This window comes from Babylonia areolata, chromosome 2 (assembly GCF_041734735.1).
Source record: "Babylonia areolata isolate BAREFJ2019XMU chromosome 2, ASM4173473v1, whole genome shotgun sequence".
NCBI lineage: Eukaryota > Metazoa > Mollusca > Gastropoda > Neogastropoda > Buccinidae > Babylonia > Babylonia areolata.
In genome coordinates this window covers 46123476-46133343 of record NC_134877.1, presented here as the reverse complement: position 1 = coordinate 46133343, position 9868 = coordinate 46123476, and the positions used below count along the sequence as shown (strand labels likewise).

At 38.8% G+C, this 9868-nt stretch overlaps 1 protein-coding gene across 4 annotated transcripts in view; it reads right to left on the bottom strand.

The window, feature by feature from the left end:
- Positions 1–6220: 6220 nt before the first annotated feature.
- The window catches only part of LOC143302025 (uncharacterized), a 75911-nt gene continuing 72263 nt past the window's right edge, over positions 6221–9868 (bottom strand). For all 4 annotated transcript variants that reach the window (XM_076616515.1, XM_076616522.1, XM_076616534.1 and 1 more), the window contains exon 31: positions 6221–9868. This exon is cut by the window's right edge and continues 1779 nt beyond it. The gene's annotated coding sequence lies outside the window, so the exon portion shown is untranslated.

The window sequence follows — 9868 nt, the reverse complement described above, 5'->3', positions numbered from 1 at the left end:
TGGGTGGGCGGGTTTTTTTCTACGTTAAAGAAGTAGGTTTTCAGTGAGGACTTGAATGAAATGGCAGAAGATCAGCACAGAGAGTTGGTTCCAGATAGTTGGGCCATGAAAAGAGAAAGAACGCTGACCGAAGGACTTTGTTCTGACAAAGGGGATGCGAAGCAGACAAGCATGGGAAGAAGAACGGATCTGACGGGATGCGATGAATATGTGGATCATATCTTTAAGATATCTCGGGACAGTGCATGGTCTTCGTGAGGGCCACGGGCAGTGCCAGAAATAAATGAAGATAGCAATAAAAGATGAAAAAATAAAAAAAGGGGAGAGGGGGTGAACTATTGCATTACAGATCCCGAAGATGGGGGATACTGCTTATACTGGAAGGGTCCCAGGCTTACCCACAAGGGGGTAGTGGGTTGTTTTAAGTGAAATCTGAAACTGGTTTTATTGTGCTCTTAACTGTGAACGTGTGCTGCCAGCATAAGTAAATTCCTGCACAACGTTCAAATACCAAACCCTACGTGAAAAGACCATTGAAGTGACGTCCTTGCATCGCAGCTAAAACCAAACGGTTCACACCAAGCTATACGTATCTCTGTGACAACAGAACATGCTGTGAATTATAACACTGATCATCTCCAGATCACAAAGTAAGTTTTTGTTTGGTTAGAAAATCCATATTGTATCCAAAACAACGCTGTGAAATGCCTCTGCAGAATGGGTAGTGAGTGCACATCCCCGTTTTAGTCTAACATCCAGCTCTCTTCATAAAAGAAAAAAGCAAAAGAAAACAAAATAACAAACAAGAAAACAACTACGACAGTTAAATGTTTTTCCTCTTACCCTATTATTCAAATGACATACATCAATCGCTTAATCCGTACTGACCGAAATTTTTGAAAACAATTAGCTGAGTACTGGACACACTGGAGAAGAGAGACACCAAACCATCATACACGTACAGTAATAAGATCAGTTTCACGATAGATATCCCATTTCACGGAGCACCATTTCGTTACAAGCACAGATCCAAGTGACATCATGGGTCTCTGGGGGTTGTTCTCCGGCATTCCCATCAGGACGGTCATGCAAGAGGGACATGCGGAAATCGAGCTCCACATCGATGATACATAATGTGATGAGAAACGGATTAAAGTCCAAAACGAAGCTTGTCATCGTTCTGTCGTTGAAATCTGACACAAACTACATGATACGCCGTACACCCTAAACGTGTACACATGCGCACACACGCGCGCACAGAGAAATGGCAAGGCTTGAGCTGGAAGGTTTGACAACTGACTATGGAGTAAGGGAAACAACTACAACCGAAAAGTGGAACTTAAAATGATAGCTTCCCTTATCTTTTTTTTTTTTTTTTTTTTTTAACCAAAAAACAAAACACGTTGCTGAGGTTAACAATGTGCGAATTTTTTTAATACCCCCCTTCACCCCCTCCAAAAGTAGGAAATACTTCAATTGTACATGTTCTATTAATGTAAAACTGTTAGACAGTCCTGAAGGTATTAAACGTCGGCTGGGCTGTGGTTCGATTGAAACTGAAAACAATTCTGAATCCATGCGTGAATCTGCTACCCCCCAAACTCTGCCACAGTATAGGACCCATATCTTAACCGAGCGTAAAGGTCTGTTCCTACATCGAGACTTTACAGCTTTATTACTATTTACTAAAACAAACAGATAAATAAATAAACAATAACGAAAAAAACAAAAAACAATTTAAGATCGTCTTTTGGTGTGTCATTTCAGTGGAAGTCAAATGGTAGCAGGAGAAAAAGAAGCACAGACGTTCAGAACATTTCAAACATATCAACACTTTACTCACCTCGCATACACCTGAAAACATTTACTTTCTTTTTTCCACCTTCATCTTCTTTCTTCAGGTTTGGTGTTTGTTTGTTTTTTTTGTTTTGTTTGTTTTTTGTTTTTTGTTTTTTTTTGTTGGTTTGTTTTTGTTTTGTTGTTGTTGTTGTTTTTTTCTTTTTTTGTCAGTAGTTTATACCTTCGCTGAAACGAAACGACACAGCATGATCGACAAGGGCGGGACAAGATCCTGGCCAAACGAGAGAAAAAAATGAATTTTTCAAACGCTCGTGCCTGAAAAAATATAATACTGTTGCTTATCAACAACACAGAACTGTTTATATTATTTTTATGAATAAGTTATATCACAATTCCTATCATAAATTCTATCACAAATGCGCACGCACACATTCGCACAATGCGTATGTCTGGCATGCACACAAACTTGTATGTCTGCGGCCACCAGACCGGTGGTTCTTGTCAGACCGACAATGTGATGCAACAAGGGAAACAACTTTGAAGGGTTCTTGTCTGTTACGGTGGTAAAACAACGGTGGAAGGGAAACAACTGCATATCACAGATGTAAGCATACACAAACTGATAAAAACATGGCAACACGCCGAGGCATGTATGATAGTTAGTCGTGTTTGACAATGACATCCGAACAGCAGAGGAGGTAACTGCTGTCCCGACTATTTGGGCTAGAATTTGATTCTAGTGGAGAGTGTCTTGCCCAAGTTACATACCCACTCTCTCGGCCAAGTGGGATTTGGACAGTCGGCATTTGGATGGTTCCCAAAGGCAAACAGCCCCCAAGGCTGCAGCACTAAGAGCCAGTACAATTTTGCCTCCTAGTTTGAGAGTCACTGTCCTTCACAGAAGACTAAGCTGTAAATGATTTCCCACTGTAATGGAGAAACCATAGATAATACAGCTCTCATTCTGCTGTTGACCCAAATGTAAACTTACGTCAATCTGTCATAATATATAAGCTGAGTGTTGGGCCGATGAGACATATTGGGACACCCACAGACACGCCGCACGCACACACCTTCCCTGTGCATAATTCCGCTACAAGCGTACATTAAAGTGTTGGAGCTAAGGAAGAAACATAAGAGGCCATTTCCTGAGCAACGAAGATTATCCAGTACTTACAGAAGAAGAAAAAGACCTCTGTGACAAAGAAATAACTCTGGACGAGCTAACAGTAGCTCTCACAAACTTAAACAAAGACTCTGCGCCTGGTAGTGACGGTCTCACACCAGCATTTTATAAAACGTTCTGGGACAAACTAAAAACGCCATTCCTTCTCTGTATTACAGAAGCCATCAAGGAAGGAGAATTACCTTTCTCAATGAAGAAAGGAATTGTTACATTAATCCATAAAGGCAAGGACCTGGACAAAAATAACCTCACAAATTATAGACCTATTACTCTCACAAATACAGACTATAAGATAGTCACGAAAGCGCTTGCCACGAGACTCCAAAATGTCATCAGAACAGTTGTAAATGAAGACCAAGTAGGTTTCATAAAGGGAAGAAATATAGCAGTTCACTTGAGATTCTTTGATGACCTAACTAAACGCCTCAATACAACGAATCAAACAGGTGCTCTAGTTGCTCTAGATTTCTCTAAAGCCTTTGACACAATATCAAAAGATTGTATCATCGAAGCACTAGATATTTTCAACTTTGGCCCAATATTTAAGAATGTTGTTTCTACTGTAATGAAAAACACACAAAGTTGTGTTCACAATGGTGGATGGCTATCTGATTGGTTTCCAACAGAACGAGGAATCAGACAGGGATGCCCACTAAGTCCCCTTCTTTTCATACTAGCAGTAGAAATACTGGCGATTAGAATTAGAAACAATAAAGAGATTCGATGAATTGAATTGACGCCATTAGGAGGTATGTGCAACGAAAGTAACACCTCTAAAATAAAACAGTTTGCAGATGATACAACATTAACTCTAAAAAATGAACAGGACATTCGGATAGCTACAGACATTGTATCTCAGTTTGAAGAATACTCAGGTCTGAAATTAAATAAAAGTAAATCAGAGGGAATGTGGCTGGGGTCAAGAAAGCATGAAACAGGCGACATAAATAGCATTCCCATAAGACCTGACAGGCTGAGAATTCTGGGGATATATTTCTCAGCAGACAAAGAAATTTCGGAACTGGAAGAAAACTGGAAATTTAAAATCGAAAAAATAACTATGGTGATTAAACGATGGGAACGAAGAAACCCATCACTATACGGTAAGGTTATCTTGGCAAAGACGTTTTTGTTGTCACAGTTCTCACACGTCCTGCAAGTATCGGCTTTACCAGTCAAAGTCCTCAGCACCATTAACACACTTATGTACAGGTTTTTGTGGAAAAAAAAAGTTTAATAATAAAAAAGCTTTTGAAAAAATAAAAAGAGGCGTCCTCAGCCTTGACAAAGAAGATGGTGGCTTGAATATGATCAACATCGAACACCAGCAGCAAATGTTCCTGGTCAAATGGGCAGCTAGACTCCTCAGAGAGACAAAAGCGCATTGGAGCATTCTTGCAGGACAAAATATGTCACCTTTCAAGGACAGTTATTGCAGTTTTAGCTGTAATATCTTACCTAAAGACATCAAAAAGCTGGAAAATGTTAAGTCACTCTTCTGGAGAGAGGTAATAAAAGCAGTTGCCGTTCTCAACAAAGACAGACCGATAGAAAATATAAAAACGGAACCGCTATGGAACAACAAAAATGTAAAATACAAAGGTAATGTGTTACACTTTCCCAAATGGAGCAAAAAAGGCATTCTTATCGTGCAGGATCTTTGGCAGCATGGAAATGTAATGACATACGAAGAAGTAGAACGCAAACTGGGCACTGACCCGGGCCTTCTTTTCGAACACAATGCCATCATAAACGCAATACCAGAACAATGGAAACAGCATCTATCCAACGATGCCCACAAAGAGGATACCCCCAAAGACATTGCAACAACAGAGGGATACCTCACTACGTTATCTAACAAACAAATCCGAAAACACTTTGCCCTCAAACAAAACCATGAAATATGTGCAACACAATTTTGGAAGCGCAAACTAGACATCAATATCAAAGACTATTTCAACGTAGCTTATGAATGCACAAATGAATCCCGTCTGAGAATACTCCACTTCAAATTTATCCATAACATTTACCCAACGAATATTCTGCTTGCAAAAATGGGGGTGTCAAACACAAACACCTGCAACTGGTGTCAAGAAACTGATTACATTGAACACGCCTTTTACTCTTGCCCCAAACTATCTGACTTTTGGAAACATGTGAAACAGTTCATTCTCTCCCGTTACAATACACTGATCCCTATGAATGAAAAAGTAGCGTTGTTTGGTACAACGAAAATGGATATCCCAGATCATGAAAAGAGAAAAAAAATCAACACGACTCTGTTGATAGCAAAACTGTCTATTTCTAAATTCAAATATGGTAAGTGTAAGAATCTGTATCTTATCTTTGAAACCGAGCTCAAATTACGTAAGATGTGATCTATGTCTAACAAGATACCTGAGCACTTATACGGATCCATAAAAAAACTCAAGTGGTCAATTTAAATGTGTACATTTAAAGACGTTCCGTAAAGCTAATGCCTCCACAGAGAGAGTGAGAGAGAGAGAATGAGATCGTGTCTACCTCGCCTCTTTCAGACATTTTGCACGAAACTACCCTGTATGTGATTTTATATGTTGCATGACCTTGACAATGTTTGAGCATGACAATGGGAAGAAGACAGATTACATGGGAAGAGAGAGAGAGAGGAAGAATAAAGAGATGAGAGAAGAAAAAAAAAGAAAGAGAAAGAAAAGACAACAGAAAGGAGAAAAATGATGATGGAAGGAACGAAAAGAAAGACAAAAAGAAAGAAAAAAAAAAAAAAGAAAAAAAAAGAAGGAAAAAAAAGAAAAAAAAAGAGAGAGAAAAAAAAAAAGTGGGAAAGAACCTTCCAAGGATGCTGAGACTATCCTGCTCATTTGCAGAAATTTTACGCATCCACTGATTTCTCCTTAAAAAAAAAAAAAAAAAAAAAGTGTTGGAGCTGGCTTAAAAAATAAACAATGAAAATAATAACAATCATAACAATGATAAAAAGTAATACTACCTTAGATGGATTACATCCCTTGTCACAATTGTTCCTCTGTGTGCATGTCTGTGTTGTAGGTGTGGGGTGGGGATCGTGCTTGCTACGCATTCAGGTGCGTGCGTACGTGTGGAGGTTGGTGTTCTTGCTGGTGCTCTAAAATCTTTTCACTTTCATGATTTTGGACAGACAATGTCTGCGCTCTCAATGCAACCCACATCCCCACACACACACACAGACATTCGAATATACTGCTCATAAAGATGGGTTGTAAAAAATGTTTTTTTTATTTCACTTCTAATTAATAACAAGCTGTATTTTTAAGTGTCTAAAGGTAACAGACATGGATAATAGAGCAACCATCTTTTATTCAATCCGAATTCAATATTTAACACATGCTTTGAACGTCCCTAGGAATGACATATATATAATAAAGACTATCATTTTGCGGTTTAGTCTTTAGGACATTAGATGGGCTTGCAAAGCACCTCTTATAAAAGGAACAAAAGTCACGTGAAAAAGGGTATTTGTATTGTCAGAATTCATATTTGAATGGATACGTGATCAAAATAAGAATTTCGGTTTCGTGCATTTAGTTTGTTTCGTCTTTTAAATATACTCCAGTCTACAACACTTCGCACCATATTGTTAGTTCGTCTCACACCTATATTATTCTAATCTTCATAGAAAACTCCTTACAATCACAATACTAATGTCAATAATACCAACAACCCTGTTTAATTTCCAGTCGACCACCAAGACCAATATGCAAACATTCTAAATAAAATCCATCTCCAACATTTGTTCAAATCATGGGGTCCGTTCTTTCCACCTCAAAATAATCAGCATTCCATTCATCATGTGGGAATGACGTTTACCGGATCTTTTGTTTCAATTTTCCCCCGCTGATCAATTTGGGGCTCAGCAGTTCAGTAAATACACTCTAACTCCTGATCACCCACTGAACTGTTGACGCATTTCCTGCAGTTCACATGTACTAACGTCATAGTATTGGTGCTCTGCTGGTAATGGAAACGAAACGAAATTTTATTTTAGCACTTCCAAAATGGGTCAGATTTACAGTTTCGTATATGTTTAGCACGAACCTCAAGTCATTTTCAGTCTTCCAGGGCACAGGAATGCGCGCCAGTGAGATCCTCTATTTCCTTCATTTAGAAAATACACAAAGAAAAAATGCTTTCAGGATTTGTTCCCCACTGATATACACTGTAATTTCACTCAGCAGAAAAGAGGGGAGACCACGATGGTGCCAGATCTTTGCGAAGTTTTTTCAGTGTCTTTCTGTACATGAAGGGTTAAAAAGAAACGCGAAGGATAAACATAACCATCGTTCATACACTAAAGCCATGCAAATCATCAAGTGCTGTTACGAAATGATCCACAATGTACCATAATTATCGGTAAAACATTACGTTTCAACAAAATGCCATTACGTTTTTGTTATCTGGAAGATAAGTTGAAATGGAAGACTGCTGTAAGAAGATCATCAAAACACACGAAGTTTAATATAAGCGGTTACAAAAATGTTATAAAAGTTTGTACAAAAACAATGAAAAATTACACGTGGGCAGGACCAAGAAAAATGCACGCATTCTAGAAGCAAACTAACATCAACACCTCTGATTAATATGTATATCACTGTAAAAAAAAAATAATAATAAAAAATAATAATAAATTTTAAAAAAGAATGATTGCAAAATGACAAACCTGTGCAAATTTCCAAACGAACCATGAATTAACGTGATAAAATGCAAGTCAAACAGATGTCATATTTTATCAGAGTTATGGAAAAATTACGCACAACTGCAAAATTGATCAAACCAAGCAAATTTTGTTTGTGCAAAATCATATAAATCAAACCAAATACAAAATCATTTGTGAAAAAAGGACGATAGACGTCCCGCATTGAAAAGTGAATGCGTCTTTTGGAAACGTCACAAAATGAGTTCAAACAAAAATGGATAATCTGTGTAATTTTCGTGAGTTTTATCACAATATTAAAATTAAAAAAAATAAAAAATAAAAAAAACAGTACAATTGTTAGAATTTTTATTTTCACGTGTAAATGATCAAATGTACAGTGAAGACAAAGACACAAATAATCTTCCTGCTTCAGGATGATTTTTTTTTTTTAACATGCAGCGATTTTGTTTCGATGGCAGTAACGGTTTGTAGCGATAAATGGTGTGTGTGTGTGTGTGTGTGTGTGTGTGTGTGTGTGTGTGTGTGTGTGTGTGTGTGTGTGTGTGTGTCGCGCTCGTGTGGTATGTCGGGTGTGTGTGTGTGTGTGTGTGTGTGTGTGTGTGTCTCTGTGTGTGTGTGCGTGCGTGTGTGTGTGTGTCGCGCTCGTGTGGTATGTGTGTGTGTGTGTGTGGCGCTCGTGCGGTGTGTGTGTGTGTGTGTGTGTGTGTGTGTGTCTGTGTGTGGCGCTCGTGTGTGTGTGGCGCTCGTGTGGTATGTGTGTGTGTGTGTGTGTGTGTGTGTGTGTGTGTGTGTGTGTGTCGTGCTCGTGTGGTTGTGTGTGTGTGTGTGTGTGTGTGTGTGTGTGTGTGTGTGTGTGTGCGGCGCCCGTGTGGTATATATATATATATATATATATGTGTGTGTGTGTGTGTGTGTGTGTCTGTGTCTGTGTGGCGCTCATGTGGTGTGTGTGTGTGTGTGTGTGTGTGTGTGTGTGCGTGTGCGTGTGTCGCGATCGTGAGGTGTGTGTGTGTGTGTGTGTGTGCGTGTGTGCGTGTGTGGCGCTCGTGTGGTGAGTGAGAGAGAGAGAGAGTGTGTGTGTGTGTGTGTGTGTGTGGCGCTCATGCGGTGTGTGTGTGTGTGTGTGTGTGTGTGGCGCTCGTGTGGTGAGTGAGTGAGTGTGTGTGTGTGTGTGTGTGTGTGTGTGTGTGTGTGTGTGTGTGTGTGTGTGTGTGTGTGTGTGTGTGTGTGGCGCTCGTGTGTGTGTGGCGCTCGTGTGGTATGTGTGTATGTGTGTGTGTGTGTGCGCGCGCGAACGCGCTTGTGGGTGTGTGCGCGTACGAGTGTGTGCGATACGTATCTGTATTGAATTTGTTCGCTTGTCTTCATGTCAGGGTTGAAAAACTGAAAGGTGATAAAAGCCTAATCAATGGACACAGCAAAAGTGACAGAGCAAAAAAAAAAACCCACTAAAACGTACAGTCTCTTAAAACAAAATTTGGTAAATCTAATACCAAGCATAGAAATGAAACCAAAATAAATTGGAGGAATTTCAGCCAAAAATACACTCGAACGCACACACTTAAAGACAGGACGAAAGAGCGTGGACTACTGTGGACTGATAATTACACAGGAATATAACTCAAAGGAGGGGATATCATTTAAAATTCCCATAAACACAACAATAGCAACAACAACAACAACAACTACTACTACGACTAATAATAATAATAATGGAAAAATATAATAAAGGATGTTTTGGTAGCACTCCAACCAGAAAACTGCTTTTCCGAGTGATTCACAGATCAGCCAACTAATAATTTCGTCTATTAAAAACAACAAAAACCAAAAGAAAACAAATCAAAACCACAACAAACAAAACAAAAAAGCGAGAAATTATATGATGAAATGTGGTATCCAAAATGTGTTAGAAACAATTTTATCAATTTTGATGAGACTTGTATATTTTTTGCCCATTTGAAATCAAGCAACAATTATCAATATTCAGTAGTTTTCTGTGCATAGATGTCACGTGAATAAATCAAAATTCGATTATAGGAAAGACAGAAACAAACAAAAAACAAAAAAGTAGGTGACAAGTTCAGTGCTTCTTGCGATGGTTAACTATGGTTCAAATAATGATAACGTGATTACGTAAATATACAAACAGCTGTATTGATCCTGTTTACATTATTACAATAGACGATACT